This window comes from Candoia aspera, chromosome 3, assembly GCF_035149785.1.
Source record: "Candoia aspera isolate rCanAsp1 chromosome 3, rCanAsp1.hap2, whole genome shotgun sequence".
Lineage (NCBI taxonomy): Eukaryota > Metazoa > Chordata > Lepidosauria > Squamata > Boidae > Candoia > Candoia aspera.
In genome coordinates, this window is record NC_086155.1 from 44,843,154 (window position 1) to 44,863,598 (window position 20,445).

At 39.1% G+C, this 20,445-nt stretch overlaps 1 protein-coding gene across 2 annotated transcripts in view; it reads left to right on the top strand.

The window, feature by feature from the left end:
- The first annotated feature begins 13,470 nt into the window (after positions 1 to 13,470).
- KLHDC8A (kelch domain containing 8A) overlaps positions 13,471 to 20,445 on the top strand; it is a 35,992-nt gene continuing 29,017 nt past the window's right edge. Inside the window, exons 1-2 of one of the 2 annotated variants that reach the window (XM_063297510.1) lie at positions 13,471 to 13,755; positions 20,261 to 20,316. The gene's annotated coding sequence lies outside the window, so the exon portion shown is untranslated. Of the gene's footprint in view, positions 13,756 to 20,047; positions 20,317 to 20,445 lie in introns of those variants that run through there. The other variant, XM_063297511.1, reaches the window with a different exon arrangement.

The window sequence follows — 20,445 nt, forward strand, 5'->3', positions numbered from 1 at the left end:
GTGTGTTTTAAAAGCGTTTTAAGTGATTTTTTTTTTTTAAGTTTCTCTAAACTAGAAGATTGGGCAGCATTTACTTTCTTTACTATATCTCTCTTGAGTACATAGTTTGCAGGGGAAATCCTTACTTAGTTTAATGAAAATGTTTCATCTAGCATTTTCTCTCTATTTCAATTTAGAGCATGAACAATTCTCTTAGTAGTTGCTGTCCCACCCTCCATCATTATATGTATTATATGAAGAGGTCTTTCTGTCCCCCATGCACTCAAAAAAGTCAAGCTGGCAACCATGACCACACAATCAACACATTTTTTAACGTGTGCAACATGTAAAAAAGGGACAGAGTTCCAGTTGTGTGGTTGTGGCTGTCAACTTGCCCTTTTTGGATGCCCTGGTTCACTCAGCTAGAGAACTGAGGTAATGTCCAATATGCTTCATCTCACTTGGTACCTTATCTCAAGCAGGAGCATTCCCCACTTTGCATAGGATAAGGGTGCAGACTACTTCCAGCTGGAACTGAAAGGAAGAAGTCCCCTAGATTATGCAGTGCAGACAAGTTACTCTCTGGAGAAAACTGTAGTGCTGGCTGGGGAATTCTGGGAGTTGAAGTCACATATCTTAAAGATGCTAATGTTGAGAAACACTGACATAGAATAAGCTTTATCACTTGCTTGCTTTGTGATTAGCATTCTGAAATTTGGGATAAGGATTTAATCACAGAAAAGTGGGTTTTTTTTAAACATTACTTGTCCTATGGTGGTATTATCCATACTTGACTCGGATTTTGAGATTTTAGACCTAAGCTTTTTAAAACTATTTTTTAAACCAAAAACTTCACCGTAAGGTTCAATTCATCTTTCTTTAGTTTAATTGGTACAAGAAATTGAAATACAAAGTTGTGTATTTGCAGCTGTAATAACTTGGTTTTGACAATCACAGCAGCTTATAGATGGTAAAAGCTGAAGTTACTCTATGAAAATGTATTTCCTATAAATGCCAGGTTCTTTGTGCAATTTCTACAATATCTAAGGAAGTGCTTTATTATACTTCTCTCCTCCCATCCTTCTAAAATGCACACCTTGTGATTTTATTCTGTGGTAATGGAAGCACAAGCAGCAATCTAGCTGTCATAGATTTCCAGTGAATATTTTCTGTGATTACCCCTTGACATAAGATTTAGTGAGAAGAATGAGAGACTGTTTGACATCTCTTCACATACCCATACAAATGATACTATACCATTACCCTGTAATAGTGTACATAAAAGTCTAGAATAGAGAAAATATAAATGAGTTGAAATCTTATTCATTCATTCATTCATTCATCAAATTTATCTGGCCACCCATCTCACACAAAAGTAACTCTGGGCAGCCTACAAGACTATAAAACAATATATAAAAAACAGTTGTTATTATAACATTTTTTTTAAAAAAAATTAAAAATTACAAAGGCTGAGAGAGAACAGCAGGTTTTAATAACAACGGAGCTACCTCAGTACCTCACTGGGCCTCTGGGGTCCCCAGGCCTGATGGAATAACCAGGTTTTGAGGGACTTCTGGAAAATCAACCACCTCACTTTGGGCGGGGGGGAGAATGTTCCATAAGGAGGGTGTCACAGCAGAGAAGGCCCTCCTCCTGGGATCCACCAGATGTAGCTCCCTAGCAGATGGGACCCATAGCATGCCTCTTCTTCCTGATCTGATGAGATGGGCAGATGTGATTGGGGAGAGGCGGTCCCTCAAATAACCTGGCCCCATGCCATTTAGGGCTTTAAAGATTAAAACCAGCACCTTGAATTGGATCCAGAAGCAGACTGGCAAACAATGCTGCTTGCAGAGCAGAGGTGTAATGTGTCTTGTTCTAGAGACACAAATAACTGCCTGCACCACTGCATTTTGCACCAGCTGAAGTTTCCAGATACTTTTCAAGGGCAGTCCCACGTAGAGGGCATTATAATAATCCAATTGGGAGGTGACTAAGGCATGAGTGACCATGAGCAGAGTCCCCCAATCTAGGAACGGGCACAATTGGCAGGGACAGAGTTGTGCAAAGTTGTGCAAAGGCCCTCCTAGCCACAACTGCCACCTGCTCTTTGAGCAGGAGTTGTAAGTCCAGGAGGACCCCCAGACTGTGCACCAAGTCTGTTTGGGGTAGTGCAACCTCATCCAGCACCAAAGATGGCATAGTCCTAGAATTGGCAGGCCCCAAAACCCAAAGCCAATCAGTCTTGCCAGGGTTCAGCTGAAGCCTGTTTTCCCCATCCAGACCCTCACGCCTCCAGGTACCAGGATAAGATGTCCACAGCACCACTTAATTCACCAGGGGCAGAGACGTATAATTGGATATCATCAGCTTATTGATGATACCACACCCCATGGCAATGGATGAGCTCACCCAGGAGCCTCATGTAGCTGTTGAATAGGAGTGGAAAGGCCACTGAACCTTGCAGCACCCCACACACTAGGGGCCAAGGAAGAGATCTCTCCCCCCAATCACCACCAACTGGAATTGACCCCAGGGAAAGGAGGCAAATCAGTACAACACAATGCCGCTTACCCCATCCCAGTCCTCTGAGTTGATCCAGAAGGATACCATGGTCAATGGTATCAAAAGCTGCAGAGAGGCTAGGGCAAGATGCACAACCCCAATCCTGCCTTTGCCAGAGATCATCCAAAAGTCAACCAATGCTGTTTTCATCCCATACCTGGGTCTGAATCCTGATTGAAAGGGATCCAGATAATCTGCTTCATCCAAGGTCCTCTGAAGCTGTTGTGCAACCACCTTCTCAACCACCTCCCCCAAAATGGGGAGGTTAGATACTGGACAAAAATTGTCCAGTATAGTGGGGTCCAGTGAAGGCTTCTTGAGGAGGGGGCAAACCAAGGCCTCCTGAAGAGGTAAAGGAACAACCCCCTCACTCAAAGAAGAATTCATCACCACTAAACCTACTCAAATGATAGCCCTGGGCCACTTTAACAAGCCGGGAAGGGCATGGTTCCAAAGAGCAGGTGGCTGAGCTCACAGTCCTAAGGACCCTGTCCACTTCCTCAGGCCCAACAGGTTCAAACTATGCCCAGATAACTGGGCAAAACTCCTCCCCAGACATTTTCCCTGGATGTGCAACAAGGCCAGCATCCAACTGTGAGTGAATTTGAGCTACTTTGTCTGACAGATGCTGAACAAATTCTTCCACATGTCCCTGCAGGGGGTTCTCCAAGACCCCTCTACCCAAGAGGGCATGTGTCACCTGAAACAGGGTTGCAGGACAGCTATCCACAGATGCAATAAGGGTGGAGAAGTACTGATGCTTCGCTGCCCTTACTGCCACAATAGTGGCTCTAACCTGTGTTCGGTCAAATTCATCCCCTGTTGAATGCCAGCAACACTCTAGAAGTCTCTTCTCTCATTTTATCTCCCTTAACTTTTTTGTGAACCACAGGGAGTGACATGGTGGCCATGAACTCCTGAGCCGCCTCAGACCCCACTCCTAGAGAAGGCAGATTGAAGTCCCCTGAGGCCATAAGTCTTGGGAAATCCACTGCCAACCAAGAAATGGAGTCAAGGAGCTCAGGTAGGCTAATTATTAATCAAATGAAAGAAATGAACGTCTAAATGGTTTGCTTTGCTCACAAATTCATGGTGTTCTTATTTCTCTGCTATAAATGATAGACTCTGATTTTCTGTCTAACTTAATGACTGCAATTGCTGGTTTAATAACGACTAAAAACAAAACAGTTAATCATCTATTTCATTTTCTTCCCCATTTATGTAGCTCTTTAGAGTTTCCAACATGCTTCACCACCATTACTGCAATAATCACAATGGCTCTATAAGGTAAGTCCACCTGAACCTCTTATTACTAATAGTAATAAGAAAGAATGGTGTCAAAAATCTCTTGTTTCTTTTATTAGTTACATTTGTAACTCACATTTGAACCAGATGATGGTCTAGGTGGCAAAAGCAATAGAACTGAAATCTAATAAAACCCATGAGTTCATAGCTGGACCTACATTATGGAAAAAATTGCCACCAGAGCTGAGGTTGAATCCTTCCTTGGTATAGTTTAGGAGATGGCTTAAACTTATCCCTTTACCCAGTCTTTTAGAATTTTATGTTGTGTATGCTATTGACCATGTGATTTTAATTTTTGGTTTGTTTTTGTTTTCATAAGACTCACAGGACAATTTGAAATTGGGCAGCATAGACATTTGAAAATAATAAATGAGAACAACAATAACTGGTGAAAATTGAACCTTGATTTCAGGATCATTGCAAACCCTTTGAGTTTCAACAAGACTACAGCTGTTCAAATTAGAGTTGTTTTAGTTTTGAAGCAACATCAGTTTGAGAAGGGCTTTGCAAAGTTTCATCATCTCAGAGGAGGTCTCTGCTTGTGATGAGCTTATAACTAGTACTCCCTTTTAATATGGCTGGATTATCTGAGAACTTGTCTCAAAGTGCTGCATGTTTATCCAAGGGCTGGAGATTGGTTCATGGCCTCCTGATCTTCTAATGAACCAGCTTCACGGTTTCTGGTTTATGCGAGAATCAAGAATGTAGTTGGTTTTTCCCTGCTGGATCAAACATTTCAATCTAATTGTTAATAAGTAAAAGCAGTTGACTTCTTCATTACATAATGCAGGTTAATTTGAATATTACTTAAGGTAATTTTGTGCCTAAATTTGTAAACTGCATGCTGTCTTCTATATGTATTTTATTTTTCTTAGAGTTTTTGTTGTTGCTGTTGTTGTTTTCATGACACACATCTCTGATTTTGATGCTGCCGTGTATTTTATCGACTGGTCAAGCAAGCTGGTGAACTTCCCTTTGAACAGCCAGAGACTTTCAATTCAATGCATCTTCAATACTGATCTTTCTCATTGGGGCACTAATTCTAACTGTCAAAGCACTATTACATTATCAAGTCTTCTAAAAGAAATACTTTAAATAAACAAATGTCAAGCACATAGAACTAAAAAAATTCCAAATATCAGTGGGAATCTCTCCCACTATAGTATGCTAAGTGTTCAAATTTTACTGATTTTGAATCTGATTTCAGATTTTCAATGTCGACACTAACCAGATTACTCAAGTTACAATGTTACTTGAGATTCTGTTAATGTAACCTTACAATAAAGGTAGAGCTAATACTCCTGGTTGTGCTTCTTGTCTGGACTACCTTGCAACACTAGCATCAATCTTGCAAATCTGAAAGTACCCCTTCCTTCCTTCACTTTTACTCTTCCAAAAACTAGGGAGGGTCCCTTCAGAGACACTTTCATCGCCCTTCCTCTCTGAGACTCAAATTTCATTTATCAGACTGTGGTTCTTCCTCCTGTCTCCCAAGGTAATTTGCACATACCATTACACTGGGTCTCACTGGGGTACCATAAGTAGCATAGGAAAGATCAAAGACCACCCTCACAGCCTAGCAGAAGTTGATCTTTTCCTCACAAGGGTAGAGTTCAGTGCTGCATGTGGTGACATGTTTTGTCTTGGTCACATTAAGAACACAGGATGCTACTTTAGAGCAGATCCATCCATGGAGCCACTCAGACTCCGCATTTTTGTCCTACCAAGTCCCCATTTTGGGCAGGTAGTAGGATGTGTGAAATTTGAGAGCCTGTCATGGGTGCTCCTGCAAAATGAATGCTATGATGAACATAGCCAGTCATACATAATTAATTTTTCAGAAGGTGAGATTAGTAGGAATGACTATCCTACTATCTAGTTCTCTATCTCAGGAGACTCTCTAGTACCACTACCCAGTTTGACTGGTAGGTGGGCATGCTGCCATCCAAAGCCTTGGATTGGATTGCAGAACCTGTCATGGTTACTTTCCAAAGTACACACGAGGCCTGTATGCATGGTCCAGAAACTTTATTGGAAATGAAAATAATACAGAGGCTGGCAGCTCTGCTGCATGCCAACATCCTATTTACAACTCTTTTTTTTTCTTTCAGTTTGAAACCATATTTTAAAAAGAGAAAGAGGTGGGACAAGGAGTCTGGCAGGTGCCAAATGTATATGCTTGAGCACTGTTATGCACACAAGCTAGTATGTACTATTATGATCACTAACTTTTGACAACACAAATTGTATGTTAGAAGTCAACTATGCTGTTAAGCATAGTATGCTCTGTGGGGAAGGAATATGCAATGTACAGCATTCAATTTATGTTTAATTTACAAGACCAATAAATTCTTTTTGCTCCTGTTCCCATGGAAACAGATGCTGGTCTTTAAAAAAAAAAACACAACCCTTTCATTTTTGTACAAGGCAAACCACAGATATTAACATAGCTATAATTCAGCTCTATTTTCACCAGTCTGTGAATTTCTCTCACACACACGCCATGTTGTGCAAGAGCTAGCTCTGGCAACTGCAGAGCCTCTTTTGTTCAGCCAGTGCATCGCATCCCTGTCTCGGTGTCACTGTGAAGCAAAGGCTTTCTGTGAGACGTACACAGCAGCTGGAGACAATGAAATCTGCCTTCTTAGCTACATGCAACTCTCCTGATCATATTTCAGCTTAATAAGCCACTGTCCAAACATTTCCCTGCCACGCACAGCACACCCTTTCTCTCTCCCTTTTTTCCTTTAATGATCTGACTCTTAAATCTTTGGGTTGGAGGTGTTTCCATGGCACTGTTATCCATCCCCACACAAAGCTTCCCCTTTTCCACACCCAGCTACCAGAGAAGGCAAAGGAGACTCATTTGTGCCTGTGCATGTTATCTATTGAAAAGGACCAGCTCCCCAAAGCCATTTTCTCTCTTTCCCCTTCCTTTATATCAAGTATCTATTATTACACCGGCATGGTTCTTAAGTGACACTTCTAGCTTGTCAGCGCTGAGCCAGGCATCAAGAAAACATCAGTCCTGCACCGCACACCTTGGATTTTGTATCGTGACTGAGACGATTGTCTTCCCATGTGATCCAGCTTTTTATCTGGTACTGTCCTCCTTTCTCCCTCAGTTATATTTTGAGCTGGCATTTCTCTTCATGGTAAGGTAAGCCCATTTAAATAAATTGTTAAGCAGCTATTGCCCTCAATTTAAACAACTATAACATTTAATGATATATTTTACCTGAAATGAGATAGTTGCTTATAAAGGCAAGGACTAGAATAACCTTTAGCATTGATTCAAACATAGATTTTTGCAAACAAGGGCTCTGCAAGTTCCCTCCACTTGTGTGGCCTACATTTCAAGATGATGCAAAATTGGACACTGGGGTCTGACTTCTTTTGAATGGAGTGTGATGGAGCAGATTTCTAATTTTACAGACCTGGCATAGTAAGGAAAGGGGTTTGATGAAGCTATTAAGATGCCCTTACCAAGAGTCTCTTTTTATTTTCTGTTGCTATGTTTTTCTCCCTTATGGGTGACTAAAAATAAGGTCATAATTTATCATCTGCCCATGATAATTATGAAGGGATAATTGTTTGCACTGAAATAATTGTTGAGATTTCTTATAGATGAATGCCTAACCATTTTGTTGTGGCAATGGCCAAATTCATCAGAGACACTGATGGAGAAGATGCTAGCATTCATGCCTGTTCATCTGTGAGATATAGAACAATGTGTACCTTTATATATGCACATAGGATAAACCAAATTTATACTGTGCATGCTAAAGATAATGGAAATACAAATACACAAGATACATAGCTCCTGATAAATTGAATTGTAGGGGATGCATGGACCTATTCTTGTTCATAAAAGCTAGAGTCTTCTACCATCCCCTTTTTTTCTGACAGCTCTGTGGGGAGTAAAGGTTAAGTCTTCGATTCTATCAGTTGGGAGAATCCTAGAGTGGACTTAGTATAAGACAAGCTCATTTTTACATCCTAACAGGAATTTATTGAAACAATTGTACACACTACTTAATATGCTAAGTGCTTGTATGATTAATACATTATTTTAAACTGCACACATGTGGAGACTTGGTCAATTTGACCTCATCCCTTCTGATAGAATTTCTCTTTGTTGTCCTATGTTACCCAGCTCACTGGAAACACTGGTGAGTGATAATGAATTGTGCCCCAGTCATGTGGGCTGCACTGGTGATATCATTACCATTTTAAGAAAAGGGGAACATGAAAGAGAGACCATATATTTTCCTGCAGTTGTTAAAGCAAAATTGTTGCCAGTTTTACAGCATTAAAAATGCATATGTGGAAACAGGAACTCAGGTTAAAAAGGGTTCTGGGTCTCTGAAAAGACTAAACATGAACCTAAAGCAAAGGATGCTCAAAACAGGATTTTATAGCTTACAGGAGCTGTCCAGCAATTCTGTGGCTGCTCTGAAATTGTTCAAAAAAGCAATGTAGAAGTTAAACAAATAGATACACTTATATCAATAACTTAAGAATTTAGTCTTCACCACCATTTTAATGAACCTTATGTAATATCTACAGATGTTTAATCCAATTTACTATTCGGTTGGCTAGGGGTAGGAGACCTCTAATGTGAACGTAGCTTTGGTGTTTACGAGTCTTGACACTTCAGTTACAGTGTCAGTGTGATAGGCTAGGATACTCTAGTTCTCTGTGTTGTGGGCCATATAAGACTTTGCATCAATATACCTGAATAAGCCTCTGTAGAACTGCAGCCTAAGAACACATAAGCTCTATTGTGTTTTCTATTTCATAATGTAAATGGGCAAATGCAGCTTTAATTAGCATTTAACTTAGCTTGGTTCAGTTCTTAAACATTCTATTTATATGTAAATTAATATTTCCTTGTGCATAGTTAGGAGATTAATACTGCTTTGGGGATGGGAATTTGAACTGATATGCCCTACGGATCTATACATTTTTGATGTTTCGCTAAAACCAGGACTGTTTTAAACATTGCAAAAGACTTTCCAAATAAGTTATTCTGGGTGGGAGAAAAAAAATCAGTTAAATTTGTACTCCCACCTTTAAAAAAAATCCTTGCCTTTATCATTGGCTACAACTGCTCAGAACTGTTTATGTCTTTGACTGCATCTAAGTCCAGCATTATCCTAAAATCTCATGCAAAGTTAATGTGTGGATATGCAAAAGTCCTGGGGTAAGCTAGAGTAAACTTGCTATGTGGTTGCCAACATCTCCATGTGCTTCAAGCTATCATATGGCATTTTTTAAAGTGGCTCTTATGAGATTAGACTGCTATTTGTGGGGCTGAGCGAAAATTACTTCAGTAGTATTGTTATAAATGAAAAACCTCCGTTTCTCAGTGCATCTTCTTCACCTGTTCAAAACTGTTACTGCTAATTTTAGTTCTGGTCTTAGATGCAAAATCCTGTGTGCAAGGAGTCTTGCCAGCACCTTAAACAGCTACTTGCCTCCCTGAGTTAATGTTTATGGACCTCCCTCAAGGAAGCTCTTTCACCTTGATTAAGCAGAAATTTCCCACGATCTAGTGTGGCATTTTTTTGTGCAGTGATGTTTTATAGTTGTAACTTAGGAAATGAACAAATCAGTTCTGCTTTTTGCACACATAGGTTCCACTTTTGAACAGATATAGTAATTTTTGATATGAAAATCAAAGCATAACATTTCTTCTCAGCTTTATACTGCTGAACCTTAGTTAAGTCTCCAATGACTGGCATATGGGCCTCTTTGAAATACAACTTTAGGGAGTTTAAGGCAAGTTGTTCTTATCTAGTGGTGCAGTATATATTTTATTATATGAGAAAATTGCTCAATATATTTTTACAAAAATGTAACAATAGCTAGATAGATATCCTGCCACTAGACACTTCGACCTTAAAGTAGAGGTTGGCACTTTGGCTAGGCAAAGAATAACACTGATATAAAAGAAGAATCACCTTCTCTAAAACTCCAGTTATGTTCTAAAGTATCTAACGACAACCTTTACAGCACAAGTAGGAGGTCTACAGCCCATAAGCTACATGTGGTCCACAGATGCCTCTCTCACGGACTACTCTGAGGGCCCAGATTGCTGACCTCCCTGTTACTGACTGAACAGCTGCAACAGGGAAAATTAAAATCTGAGACAGCATTTTCCTAACTTCTCAAATATCAATGTTAAAATTGCCATGAAAACTATTCACACTCATGCCAAATAGCTTATGAATGATAACAGGTATTGAGAAAGTTGATTGCACATAATACTCTCAATATTTTTTGTAAAATATAATTCATTATTTTCCTATTAATTTTCATCTGCTAACTGCTGTGTGAACAACTGAAATAAGTCCCATGAAATCAATCACTTATTGGGTGTATGTTTTTATTTGGATTCTTCTTACTGGTACTTCGCGATTCCTACCTGCAGGCTAGCATTGGGGAGAAGGCCATTATTGACACACTGAGGGGAAAGAGATCTGCATATGCTGCCCCCAAATTTATGCCCAAAAGTGGAGGTAAGAATGTAGCAAACATGTTTCTGCTTTTTAAAAATCGTAACACCAGGGGGCTCCTGGGTGTTCTCTCTCAATTAATCAGATTCAGCTGTCATAAAACTGTTTCTCCCAGTGAAGCAAACACAGGTAATCTCTATTTATCAAAATGCTTCATGAAAAATACTAACCAAGCATATTATCATTAAAGACTACTATTTCTTCTTTTTTTTTTAAAGGAAGAATTATTCAACTCTTGTGATAGCATGCTCCCTTTTATGAGAACCAATCACTCATACAGTAAACACTTGATTTTACAGACCTTGATTCCACAGAATTTGGATGTAATAGATAAAATCTGAATTTCAGGCAATAGTGGATTTTTACCCCAAACAAGGGACCAAGTCTGTGGTTTGGTGGGGCAGTCAGGACATTTGCTGCTTCTCCTAAAATATGGACATGCTTCTGTGCATGCTTCATGTTTTAAAGTGACAACTTAGCTAAACTGGATACTTTTTTTCAAATTAATAGGTTGTCCAATATCATCATCACTGAAACCCAGCATCTCCACAACAGACAGCTAAAGGTAAGGGTTTTTTTTTTCATGTATGAGCATGTTTTGTAGCTAAAAAAAATCCAATTTGCAATTGAATATACAGTACATTTGGTATTCATGGACACTCCTTCCCCTGACTAGTCAATTGAGGATTTACTGTATTTATAGTACGAGAGCCTCTGATTCCTCAGATTAATGGAGACAAAAAAGTTTCCTGCTTTTTTCAACGAATTCTCATTCACTTTTATTTTTAACAAATAATTTTACAAATTATTTCAGAGGACGAGAAAGTAAATGAAATTCTTGTGGGTACAGTATCATGTACGGTATTTCCATTATATACTTACAGTGTGACCAGTGGGTGTATATTAGTGTCTTGTCCTTCCTTATACTATCATCTCTCCAGTGGTACGTAGCCTCCCAGGCTTCCAAGTTTAAGCTAAATCTTTCTGAGAAAACTCCAGAATGGAACTCCCCCCACCGGGCTTTTCAGTAGCAGTCACCTGGAGAAATTTGAAGAAATGTTCTACTTGTTTTCTCTGCCCACAGATTTGGTAAAAAACTTCAAAAGGCTGTTTGTGCCCAGAATAAGAATTTGTACTAGTCCCAGACAATATGGGTAATAGTGATTCTGGTACTTGTAATTTAGCAACATCTGAAGGGCCACAAGTCCCCAGATCTCACTTATATGCATATTTAAAAGTAAGTTCTACTGATTGTAGTGAGTGAATAACATATATACAATGGAGAACATGTATAAGGTAGTCTTCACTTAATGTCCCTAATTGGGACTGGCAACTCCATTGCTAAGCATGCAATTGTAAAGTAGAAAATCACATGACTGAGCTGACTTATGATGGCAGTTTTGGCAGTTCCAGTTATGGTCATTAAATGAATCACTGCAGATTATTAGGCATCTCACTTGACTGCAACTTGCAACCTTCTGCTGGCTTCCCCACTGACTTTGCTTGTCAGAAGCTGGCTGGGAAGGTCACAAATGGTGGTCACGTGACGGCAGGACGCTGTGACCATTGTAAATTCCAAGCACCCAAATAGTGATCACGTGACTGCAGGGATGCTGTTATGGCCACGGCTTTGAGGACCGGTCATAAGTCTCTTTTTTCAGCACTGTTGTAATTTAGAATTTTCACTGAATGCATGGTCATTAAGTGAGGACTGCCTGTATAGGATGAAGTCTAAAAATTCCAGTTACTAACAGGCTAAAAAAAAGTATGCAATAGAAGAACATTAATGCCTGGAAAGGAAGACTAATTACAAGATGTCCCATCTATTACAACCATGGATCTCATATAGAGACTTTATGTTCAAGTTTGATTTTAAAAACTTTACATGAAAATGGCTACAGGATGAATATATAGGATAGCAGAAAAGATAATTCTGTCTTTTATCAATGCATGTGTGCACATCAGTGTGTGAGGTTGCCTGCTGGACTGGTTGTCTTCAGGAATATTTCGAATAGTGTCTCCATACATTTCAATTTTTTAATAATGTTATTTATGGTGGAGAAAATAATGCTTATTAATGACACTGCATCAAATATAGCTCTTCTAACTTGGTTATATATATTGTAACTTGTTCTATATCTAATTTTAGTCAAAAGACCAAGAACGCCTAGTTTGCTCCATCTTGGCAATTAAGAACCCAGGCCTTGTGATAAGACTTCACTATTGTCTGAGAGCCTTGCTGGGATGCTCAGAGTTGTACGAGAGCCACTTCTCTTGTAATATTGAAGAAATGAAAGAGAACCAGGCAGTGCCCAGGCTGCAACTTTTAGCATACTTTTTCAGGGACCAAAAAATCATGAACTAAGAAAAGAGATGTGGAAGGTAGATCGGGCAATGCAGTAGGCCTAGTGAGATTTTGGGAGAAAGCCTCCCACCTTGATCCATGGCCTTTGAATCCTGTCTACTGCTGCTGTACTGCTTAGCACAGTGTGAAGGAGAAGGAAGACAGGAGGAATTATACTGCTAAGGGAGCCTCAGGTGAGCTAAGCATCGCTGGTGACTCTGCAAAGTGATATGAAAAGAGCATTTTGGTGGCCTCTTGGCAAGCACGGATTACCACCACCAGATAAAGAACTATCGGCTGAAATGGAAGACCATTTGCTAGGAGATATGACTGTATCTTAGATCTCATGTTGTAGATGCTGTGTAAAGCATGTTTTGGGTGCTGGAATACCTGTGATATATCGAATAATAGTTTCTGTGTAATTTGAATGTACAGTTGGTAAAATAATTGCAGAATACCTCAAGTATAATACAATTTAATCTTGGGAACTGATTCTGTTATACACAAGTAATTGGTCTAAGCTGCTACTATTGTTATAACCAGTTTATACACATTTATTCTAAGGCTGAACAGAGCTTCTTATATTTTTAAAGCTCCTCCTAATGTTTTCATCAGCATTTCTTCCATTTTCACCCAACCCTGTCTTGCGTTCCAAATGGAGTAGCCCCCTCCCTGCAATTTGCCACGCAAGAGCCTGCTGGAAAACTTCCTGTGCACGCATGGGAGCCATAAAAGGCTTATTCTGGCTCTTGCAATTCAGTGTGCTCTTTCTTGCTTGCTCCTTCGCTCACCCCCTCTTCTTTAGTTGGTTCTAGCCTGGGCACTGAGAAAATACAGGTCATCTCAGTCGATGGCAATTCCTCTGCATATGACTGTATTCCAGTTCCTGTCACCACACCAAACATTGTTAACAGCCGGATTTATACAGCTGGAGAATTCTTTTCTGCTACTTTTCCTCTACCAACATACAAACTGCATCACTTTTGGATTTACTTCCCACTTAAAGAGGACTGCAGCCTCCAGGCATCACAGAGCACAGATGTGAGTAACAATCTATAAATGCAGTTGGAGGGACTAAGGGGGCAAACAAGGGAATGACAGAATTTGGAGTTCAACTTGCTATCTTTTTCTTTTGCGAAAGGTCTCATTTTGCAAGAGGATACAGCTGGCTCTTCAATATTATGCAGAAAAAAGCTATCTGGAAGCAACAAACATGAACTCCATGCTGTTATTAAGTGTTTCTCATTTGAGTCTTTTTTTTTTTCTTTGCCTGGAGAGCATCTTTTTTTGGTGCACAACTTTTATGATGGAATCATAGATTAATCTAAACATAGAAGTTATCAGCAGTTTATCTAATATTCCCAGTAGTTACTGAGAAGAAAAATGTGGCTCAGTTTGGCAAGTTGTATCCTTGATTTGATTTTAGACTTTCAGGGGTATAGATATGCATGCTATAACGGAGGAAATTGCATTTAAGCAAGTGAAGCTGAGCTTGCATACAAAGAGAGATACGTGGTTGCTCAGCTCATGCTAGATGCCTTCTAAATACCAAATAATGGGATGCAATATCTTTTTTTTTTTTTTATCATTTGGTACCCAGATGGATTTTCCATATGGCTGATCTCAAGCAAAGTACAACCTTGCAAAAAGAAATACTGTAGTGCTTTCAAGAGAGGTGAGAGAAAGAGACAGAAAATACGCTAGAAATGGTGTTGGTGGTCATGAAAAAAAAAAAAGCTAACGTTTCCATAGAAGGAATTGCATTTCTAAGATATTCAAACAAATTATAGGAAGAATTAAATAATCTGATCTCATCCTCTCATATGAAAGAATATCCAACGGCAAAATAGGAACAAATGATTCCTAACCATGGAAACAGATCTTGGTTGGAAATGATGCCTGACAGCAAATCTCATGAACCTGCATCTGGCTTCTTGTGAAGTGGCTTCAGGAACAAGATCCATTGTCATGAAATGTCACACTGAGTAGTTTCGGTTCCAACTGGCATGAGCTAATCTTTATATCTGGTGTTTTAAAACTATAAATATATTTGATGATCTTTTGCATGCAAAGTATGTACTGAAATACATCCTTGTATGTTCACTTCACTGTATGTTTACATGACAAAGACATTACATCAGAGTGACCTAATATTATACAGTGCAGATAGGTCAGTCCCTGTGCAAAGGAATAAATGGTCCCAAAATTAACTTCAAAGAAGCTATACTCAGAGGGAAACAGGAGAAAATTTCAGCCTTCCCATGATATTCCCCTTCAACCCATCTTTAAAAAGAAACTCAAATTGGAAAAAAGCTGAATTATAATTGCCAAAAAGTTTAGTTCTATTATTTGAGGCTTCAACCTAGAGACTTATTTTTAATCTCACTGTTGGTATTAACTAACTCAGCAGTGAAAGGATCCTTATAAATGCTTTGTGAATGATCACTGGGCTTTTTTCCCCACACTTTAAAACGGTATACTGATTTAAATTTGATTTTCCTTCTTTCCACTGTCATTATGTTTTTTTACTCTTATAAATGAAAAAGTAAATTCCATTCAGCTTGATTCCAAGTAGTTTCATGGATGTATTGGTGTGTTTTCTCGGCCACAGCCTGGAACCATTTCTGGGATGACTCTTTTTACCTACCCTACAGCTCCAGAGTCCCCCATCAAGAACTAACCCGGCCAAAGCATCCTACTAATGCCAGACAAGCTGGCTGTATGTACCTACCTGCTGGATTACCTTTCAGCTAACAACAGAAAAATACCTCGGACCTTCTTCTGTTTTTAACACTTGGTTATCTGATTTTTTTCATTAAGAACAAATGAATTTGACAACTTAATTGGCCTTCTTCTCCAGCCACTTTTTTCTGTTTGGGTTGAAAATCCCAATTATTACATCACAGGCAAATCAGTATACTGTAAGGGAAAGAGGCCCCACCAATATTTCAAAATACTGACCATCAATTCATAAAGTATGTATGTACATACAATTAACACTTTCAGTATAGGCCTTTGCTCTGTTCTACATTACTCTCCAATTTTATTTATCTTTGGGATTCTTATACATTTGAAGACATAATGCATTCTAGGTGCTTGATTAGGAATGCTTACAAACCCCTGGATCTTACTGGGCATTGGGAGGATGATTTTCAGGAGATACACAGGAGAGAAAATTACACATCCCCTTGTGTACTGAAGACTGGGGTAATTTGGGTCCAGTTAGTATTTGGATGGGAGATCGCTAGGGAATTTGAGAGCTATTGTTATACTGGGAAGTTTAGAAAAATCTCAGAAGGTATTCACAAATTACTCCAGTAATGTTGCCAAAAAAATGACATGGTTGTTTCCAAATATTTATTAGGAACTGAGCTCAACTCAAAAGTGTTTTTATATTTATCTATAGGGTAGGCTGCTAATCTACTCAGTTTCATCCTTTTCTGAGTACTTTTTGAAAGTGGCTGCTATAAAGTTCTTGTATAAGTCTGGCAATGAATATCAAATGCAACCCTGTGTACTTACTCAAAAACAAATCCTATTGAATTCAATGAGTCTTTGGGCCAAACTGGATGAGAGACCAATCATATAATTAGAAATGTCATGATTAGCTTTTTAAAAGTAAATGCATGGTCTCCCAAAAATTGTATGATGGAAGATTTATTTAAATTTTGCTTCTAACTTTTGAGAAAATATTCTTAAGACTGTATTCTTTGAATAAGATTGCATATCAGACTAAGTTATATTTTCCAAATATGAATGTAGGGGATAAGGGTTCATTTGCAGGCGACTTTTTAATCTCAAAAGAAGTGTTTGCCTCGCCTGCAAAATGTCCCTCTTTTCCTCAGCAGCTGGGCTTTCTCTGACTGGAGGGAACAAAGAAACACAGTAAAATGAAGAAAAATCCCAGTAGACAGAATTTTATTTGCAGGTGAAATCCAAAGGCTGAACTGTATTAAGCTTCTCCTCAGCCACTTATTTTCTCACATACACGCCGTACCTACATTAACATTACAAAGGAAACAGAGTGTGCCTTACAGTACATAATTCTGCCCGCACATCATCATGTGGCCCTCAGAGAAAATAAGTTTAATTCAAATAAGAAATGGAAGAGATGGAGCACAATCCTGGCTGTACTACAAAACTTTTTATAGGTATTGCCAGTTTCTGGGGACAATTCCAACATTACACTGACTCTAGACTGTAATGTAGTCTTAAATATTATTTAATAACTCGTATATGAGCTATTCATAAATCCTATTAAGAGGCTTTTCCTCAAAAGCAAGATTTGCAATTCTTTAAAAATACTGTTTTAGCATTTAGATGATAAAGAGAGTGTAGGGATATCTACCACTTACTCCTGTTATAACCTGTAAATTTAGACAAATGGTGGTTGATCCTGATGTTAATCTTCCCCTTCCAAACTGTTCCACCAAAGTACACTCAGAAGGGTAACTGAGGTAAATGAACCATGTCCAAATAGTTTTTATTTTACCACATTATCTTTTTTTTTGGGTGGGGGGGAGAAGGAGAGATGGTCCTCCATATGTTGTAAACTATAAACCCTATCAGTCCCAGCAAACATGGCCAACAAGTTTTTCAATGTAATGTTTATTTACTTACTAAATAGTAGCTTAGGTCTGGTGCATATAACTGCTCAAAAGCCAGCAATTTAATAGTATTCTGCCAAGTAAGAATTTACCAAGTCTCCAAATTTGTGTATGGGTACAAATGTGGGCTGGCTTCCATGAAGTTAGACATGCTAATTTATCAAAATATGGTATGCATAATCTAGTGTACTTCTTATTTACCATTAGTATATGAGCATCTTGAGGATCAACCCCCAAGGTATCTTTAGAACAGGCCTCGGAAAGCTCATCTCAAAAGCATTTTACATTCAAGACGTTACAGTTTTATGCTGGTTATGGTGTTTTCATTGGCTTGCCATTGGCTATGAATTAAGAATCTGATCTGAGACCTGAAAATACTGTATAGCTTGCAGCTGGGATTGTGTTTATTTGTTCAGGGTCACAAAAGGTGAGGAAGTGCTGATACAAGTTCCTTTCCTGGCAAGAAAAAAGGAATAATATTCCCATTATATTTTGTATAAGAGAGGTATTTGGAAGTGGCAGCAGGGGATGAAATACGTGCTTTTATTTTATGAATTACAGTTTAAGAATTGTCACTTGAAAAGTGATAATATATAAAATGTTATTATGTATCTATATTTGTGAGCTGTCTTAAGTTTTCTCTGGAGGAAGAGGTGGAATATAAATTCAGAAACCAAATAAGCCAAGCCAAATCAAAGCCAAATAGCAATCAGACGATGGTAACAACAGAGCCCAATTCATTTACCTATGGATTTTGTTTAAATGCATAATTATAGATTTTATCATATTAAAGTGGTCAAAGTCCCACAGACCAGTCAAAAAGAATTTTCTTATCTAAGGAAGTTAATATTTAATAATACCATCTATTCTACTTGTAAGAAGAATCTCTTTTGCAAGTGTGACTATGGTAGTTAGCAGTACAGCAAAACCTCAGTTTAAGGGGTCATTTGAGGAAAAAGGATGTATAATAAAGCAAATGTCCATTAAATCCAAACTGACATAATGTATGTTGTTTGCATCAATTTACATAATTTGCATGATTTTGTATTTGACATTATTTACCTGATTGACACAAATGATTTAAGTAATATCAATTGTCTGAACTGCTTTGGAAACAACAGACTTGGTGTGTTATTTGGGGGTGAAATTTCCACTAACATTTGGTCCACTGCATCTGAAGCCTGCTGAATAGGAGTCTGTAAAATTGAGCTTTTACTCTAAAGAAATTGAATTTTTTAAAACAAACAAATAAATCAAGAACATCATTGCTTTTCCCCCAATATCTTATATGTAGTCTATAAACAGAAAGAATTATCACTGCTTAAGGCCAGATTTCTGCTCTAGTTGCTAGATCCATTCAGAATAAACAGTTTGCCCTAAAACAAGGACAAATGAGCATTTGGGGGCAGCAGACACATTATAGTGGGCACAGTAGCACTTGTTGAGATCATGTTATGGACATTCTTGTAAAATGGTTGTCTTGGTGGGTGTGACCAATCACAAAACACCCGGTGGCGCTGCGGGTTAAACCGCTGAGCTGTCGATCGGAAGGTCGGCGGTTCGAAACCGCGCGGCGGGGTGAGCTCCCGTTGCTCGTCCCAGCTCCTGCTCACCTAGCAGTTCGAAAACATGCAAATGTGAGTAGATCAATAGGTACCGCTTCGGCAGGAAGGTAACGGCGTTCCGAGTCGTCATGCTGGCCACATGACCCGGAAGTGTCTATGACAACGCCGGCTCCAAGGCTTAGAAACGGAGATGAGCACCGCCCCCTAGAGTCGGATTCGACTGGACTTTACGTCAAGGGAAACCTTTACTTTACCTAATTTGGTTGCAACTTACTGGAAATTAAAATGAATTCTTCTATGCATCCTGCAATTGTTGTACGCCACCCAGAGTCACCTTATTGTGAGATGGGAGGCCATATAAATGTGACAAATAAATAAAAATAAATAAATTAGTTTTATAGTTATATAATATTCCCTTTGCAAAACAGAAGAACAGGAGCACTTGACTAATTTATTTGTTAGCAAAAACTATCAATATCTTCTCATTTCTGGAAACATGTAAAGATCTTGTGGCATTTTATTGCTTATCTTTGTAAACCATTGCATGATCCTTAGATGCAGAGCAATATAATCTGGGCCAATGCTTATTCTGGTATAAACCAGTCCATTTCATCCGATGAGATGAGCTCTCCTCCATGAGTGTATGGCACAATAAATGTGTTGTCTAAGAGGCCGAGGATTAAGTATTGCTGCCATAGACCAACAGGGCTGTCTTTCTAAAAATGCCTCACTGCTGTCCTTGTTTTTCCATGATCTGTTGAGTTTCTGTTCTAGATTTTACTCATTTTCCCTGTATTGTACATATGGAGCCTTTCCTTTCCCCTACCTGCAAGAATAGTTGTATGCCAACTTGGTGGAAACCTTAATTATGCCCATGTATTTGTATTTGTTAAGTTGCTTTAAGGAAACTTAATTTCTTCCATCTTCCCTGTCTGGGAAGAAAACCTCCCTCCTGAGCCTGCTTATGCTCACAGGGGGTGGGCGGGGGGATGCAGCAGCTGCTGCTTGCTGTAAGCGGCTCGCTCTGTTTCTCCCTAACCTCATTTACATACTTGTCAGCTGTTCAGAGCAAGAGAGCAAAAATAATCCCTTTGCTTGTAAGAGGAGTTTGCAACTTTGACTGTGCCCTAATTAGTGGCTGTTTCCTGGCGCTTGCAGCTCAGCACTGTACTGCATGAGGCAGCAACAATTTAGGGGCGATGGGATAGATGTGAATGGACTAAGAAGACAGACAAAACGGGCTTCGAAGGAGGGGCCCGAGAAGGAAGAAAAGTTGACTGGAGGAAAATCTTCAAAGCAGAAGAGAGTCTCACCTGAATGGCATTTTGGGGGTGCAAGAACAAAAGAGTAAATTTAACCTATCTTATTATTTAGGATCAGTATCCAGCAGAGGCAGAAATGGAGGATTAACCAAGAAGACCCAATAAAAGGTATGAGAGCTATTTTGTGTGTCTATAGAACAGAGGGAACAACCTCCTCTTGACCTAAAGCCCTCCAGATTGATTGGACTACAGGTCCCATCCTACAATCAGCATAATACCCAGATGTAGTAGGAGTTG